The sequence below is a fragment of the Corvus brachyrhynchos genome, unplaced genomic scaffold, assembly GCF_000691975.1.
Source record: "Corvus brachyrhynchos isolate BGI_N302 unplaced genomic scaffold, ASM69197v1 scaffold244, whole genome shotgun sequence".
Taxonomy (NCBI): Eukaryota; Metazoa; Chordata; class Aves; order Passeriformes; family Corvidae; genus Corvus; species Corvus brachyrhynchos.
This window is the reverse complement of record NW_008237422.1, coordinates 36,625-41,856: the sequence shown is the minus strand read 5'-3', so window position 1 is coordinate 41,856 and position 5,232 is coordinate 36,625.

Here is a 5,232-nt window from a genome sequence, read left to right as displayed (position 1 = left end):
ACCTTATGAGAGCCCACATTTTGTCTCCCCGTACAAGAAGCACTCCATTAATCACTGACTGGGGTGACCAGCTGGGACCATCACAGAGAGTTCCAAGCTTGGAAAATACATGCAGCACAGCAAGGCAAGTGGGACATGAGTGGGTTTATGTCAGTATGCTAAGATTCACCTCTGTAATTCTCACTATTACAGAGTAACTTTGTGGCATGTCTAGAGATTATAGATTTAGAAATATTTAAGACACATAAGATTAAAACTAACCAAGAAGGTGCTTTAAGAGACTGTGTTTTGACATAATGTATAAAGGGATCATAGACTGACCTTGTTTTCTGTGGATTTGAGATTTAATGTTACTTACTCCTAAGGGAGTATATTTAATGCATTGACACTATTCTGCAGCCACCTGTGAGTTACTGATTAGACAGAATACGTAAGAAACAAAAGGCATCTTTGGGAAAATAGAGGAACAAAAAATGTCACTGAAACCCTATTGTGTATTCCCTTTGGAAACTTTAATTTAAGGTAATAACACTTCAGGAGTGAGCAATGCTTTTCTAATTGCTTGTATTATCTCCTTACCAGTGTTTCACAAAAGGTAGTAGATAGATTGTAACTGGCAAATCTCTAAAGACCCTAGACAGAAGCATAAACACACAAGAAAAAAATATAATTTCAGTGATTACCTTCCAAGCCTTTAAAAAAAGTAGTTAAGGCTTGATTTAAAAGCCTCCCCTCTGATGGTAATAGCCTATTTGTCAGATGTTATTATACAGTGATGATAGTCATTGTGCAGTAAAATGCTTAGCATTTAGCACTAAATGCTGACTTTTTTTCAATTTATTTTCTCTCTAGATGTTTGTATTGTGGCAAGTAGTGAAGAGATTGGCCTGAAGACTGGCTCTCTAACCCCAAATGCATCAAGGTTTAAAATGAATTTTGGAACTGTATCCTTATTCGTATATTGAAAGGAAAGCTATTGCACACTAACAAATAAGAAATATGTCTAACTGCCAACACAATATAATTCTTAAAATGAAAAGGATTTATATTCACTCTAAATAAAGGTTTAACCCTTGTACTAGTTTGAAAACAAACCAGTGGGAAGCACCAAGTCAGAATAACAATTTAATGGGGAAGTTAAAGAAAAGGAAAAAAAACTAAAAGAAAACACTGGTTCAAACTGACAGAGTCAAGGTATAACCTAAGTTCTTGTTAGGCAGGGTGGTGGTAGCAGTCTGGTAGAATGGTGGCTGCAGTCGTCTGAAATGGTGATCCTGTAGAAAAATAAAAGGGTCTGCTCTTCCTCGGAAGGTCCAGTGGTGGCTGTGTAGCTCCTGTCCTCTGGAAATCCAGTGGAAAGGGTTGGCCCTGGTGTTCAGCATCTCAGATTATATCCAGGATGGAATGCTTGGTTCCTCCCTCTGGGTGGAGCATCTCACAATGGGGTAATGAGTCATGAGGCCAAGTGTTGATTAGGCTCATTAACAGAAGATATTCCAGAGGGAGTTATCTCTGAGTCATGAGGCAGGACAATGATGGGCCATGAACAGAAAGATAGTCTGGGGGGAGGAGGCAAGGAAACACTGCCCCACCTGATTTCAACAGCTCATGAGGATGGTAATGGAATACACTGCAACCCAGGACACCCTTTACAGATGTCACTTTTGAGTTGAAACAATCTCTTCTTTTTGACTGAAACGGGACCTTCATTAATGGACATATTTCTCTGTAAATTTTAGCCCTCAGGTTCTGTCTTTTAGAATATTATATTCTGTCTTTCACAGAGTTTTATTACATGACTTTATGAATGAGTCAGATCTTGGGCTCTATTTGTTTCACTTCTTTCATATAATATATGGTGTGGAAATCCAGTCACTAGTGAATATGTGTTAGAGGAAAATTACTATTAGCCCTCTCTGAGGGGGCAATAAAATGGTCTTTAAAATCTCTGTGATTTTTTTTCCCATAAATTTACATTAAATTAGACCAATAAAGAACTAATAGTGATGAAAGAAGCAAGACTAAAAATTTAGTTATAATACACAGAAACTGAAATGCTTCTTTATTTACTTTTATTTTATTTACAGTGAATTCTTGTATATGGTCTTTATCTAAACCAGCAAAGTTAACAAATAAGTGTGATAAAAATAAGTGTTCTGGAAAAAACCTTCAAATTATGTTTTCCATAATCAGCTGTTACTGCATAAATAACGTTGTATAAATATGATACTTGATATTCAGTTCATGCAATGCAGTAGACACTTCACATCATTTACTTAGTGCAAGACAAAGACTTATTTTTCTTCCAAAAATAATCTGTCTGAAGTATATCAAATTTCCTGTGAAAAGTACTAACATTTTCTGTACGAATGATGAGATATGCACCTAATTGACAACAGATTCATGCAAAGAAAATGGGAAGGTGCTCATTGCATAGAAATAATAAACTGGGGAAAAAATCAAAGGAAAACACTGAACCATGGTTAAAATTCAGTAGAGATCCCCTGTTATACTGTTCAGTGGTTAGAATCGTCTGGGAAAAAAGTTTACATTTTTTTCAAAAAATACTTTAGAAGTATATTATATTTATTTAACTACCTCTCCCAAATTTTTCAAGAACCTCTCATCTTATATTTATTCAATATGGAAAGCACTATTAATATGAGATAAAATTTTTAATTCTTTTATTACTATAGAAGGTACTGGTTCATTGTTTTTAACATGTTATCCTTAATGAGTTTTCTTCCATCGTTATTTGTAATTTAGACTTCAGTAATTTGCAGTAACAGATCAGTGTGCTACCAAGGAAGAGAAGTTCACACAAAAGCCATGTTAGGATTGGCTGCTGAACATAGGGAGTCAGTGTTTTTTTGACTTTTCTAGATAAGGACCTTCTGCTGTTGCACTGATAGCAGAGAATGGTATCAGACTTTTGCTCCTATATGGACAACTTCCCAATAAACTAAGTGCTCCCTAAAAATAGATGTAGATAAATGCATAACAAAGAAAAAGATTATTATTGTCAAAATAGTTTATCATATCAAGCAGAAAATTCCTCCAAATTTCACAATAGATTTCTTTAATTCCACAACAAATTCAGCATTACATGCAATACTCAAATTAATAGATACCAGTTTTTGTCCTGAACCAGCAAAAAACTGTATTGTATCACCTTCAACACAAACATTTACTAAAGCTACAGATATGCTGGTGAATATATCCCACATGGGATCCCTGGTCAAGAGGGGTTACACACGCTTGTGTCCACTCTCCTCATGGCTTGCCCCATCTCTAGCAGATTGGCTGCATCAAGACCTCATAGGTTTCAGCTTTGGGTCTCCTGGCTCCCTGCTGCACTTTGGTTGCCACAGTACAAAACTGAAGGCAGAGGGAGACTGAATGTTGTTCTCAGTTCAAGTGTTTTAAACAGTTTGAGAACTGTGCTGATGCCAACTAGACTTTTTTTCTAAAAACAGGAAGATCTGACTGTATTGCATAAATAGCACATTGCCAGTAGGACAGGAATGGCATCTGAAGGTTCAAAGCACTCTAGGATAGTACTGAAGGGCACAGGATTCAAAAACCTGGGGCAATCTCATCCACACTGCTTACCTGGAATGGGTCACTTACACTTCCTATACTATCCAGGAGAAAAAGGTCTTAGTTTCTTCTAAACTATCTTTTGGAGGCAATGCTCCTCACTGAATATGCTATAAATTAACTTCCTTTTAACACCAGAGTCTGATGATTTGGGACCACTTCTTCATGTTGCCCTTTACTCTCACTGTATGAACAAGTGATCTCAAAAAAAAAGAGATGTTTTGAAAAGCTAATCATTTATGTTAAGCACTTAATAGAAATCGTGCAATTCAAAAATCTGGCTTTAACTCACATGAAGTCTGTTTCATTAACATGCACTTACTGCATCAAAATATCACAAGGATTGTCTAGATAGTGATTGCAAAATAGCTTTGCCTCAACTGAGGAAATAATCACTTTTCAGGAAACCCTTTAGGCAGTCACTTGAAACCTTTCCTGGCTGAGGGTCACTAAAGTCTGGGACACTGTCCTCAGGACATAACTCTGGTGCTTCAATGGACTATAAGATGAAAGATAGCATCTATTAATTGTGCTCTACAACAGCAGACTCTGGATTTCTTTTTTAAACAAGATGAAAATATAAATTCAAATCTGTATATAATCTCTGTCAGTAAATCAAATACTGTTATACTCCAAGCAAAAGACCCAGGTTCTTCCTAAATTCCTAACACCCAAACATTTGATTCCATTTTTATCAAAGATGTTAAATATGAACATTATTAGCTATGAAAACATAAACAAGCATACTGTTAATTACTTTTGATTATATAATATCTTTTGGGAATATTCCCCTTTTATTTTTTCACTCTTGACACACTCTATATGATGTGTAAGTTGTTTATTGAAACGATAAAAGATACAACCTTTAATTTATTTTCTTCTGGGCAGAACCAGTTAATGCACTACACCTCCTGAAGAAAAGAAAATTGCAATATTGTGTTGAATTTTCTGTCTCAAGAAACCTGATAACATGGCAAATATGTTACCCAACAGAGTTTTGGGAATTTTGCACAAGTGATGTTTAAAGGAAAAAAAACAACTAGTGACTTTAAAAGGCAGACTCATTCTGGTTTTGCTTATGCATTCTTTATTGCAAACATTACAGCCACAATACACTGCTCCATTGTTTTTTAATGTTTGATTTAATGTTAGTATATAAACCCCACCATCATCACTGTAACATTACTTACTAAATTTGACAATGCTGCAGATCTCAATGGAAAGCTTGAAAAATACAATGCAGACTGCACCGAGATTCACTTACACTCATCAGGAACTGCACTTGAATTCATCAGGAACCATTTTTTTAATGTCCGAGAATGAAAGTTATACCGTAGTCTACAGCTATTACTGAACTTCTCATGTTAGAGACTTTAACAGCACCCTCACAAGATTCTGAAATTGCAGCCTGAGATGTACACAGTTTTTCTCAACTTCCTTTCATCCTTTAAGAACTTTTAATTACTTTTCTATGAAGGCAAAAGCTACCACAGAGACTTTATAATTAAAGACACTCTCATGTCTTTTCCAGGCAATCTCAGGCCATTTGCAGTTTATTCCCATGAATTACACAGAAGTTTCTTCAGCGAATCCACATATAAAAGCAGTAAAAGGTATTGATGAAGGAATAGT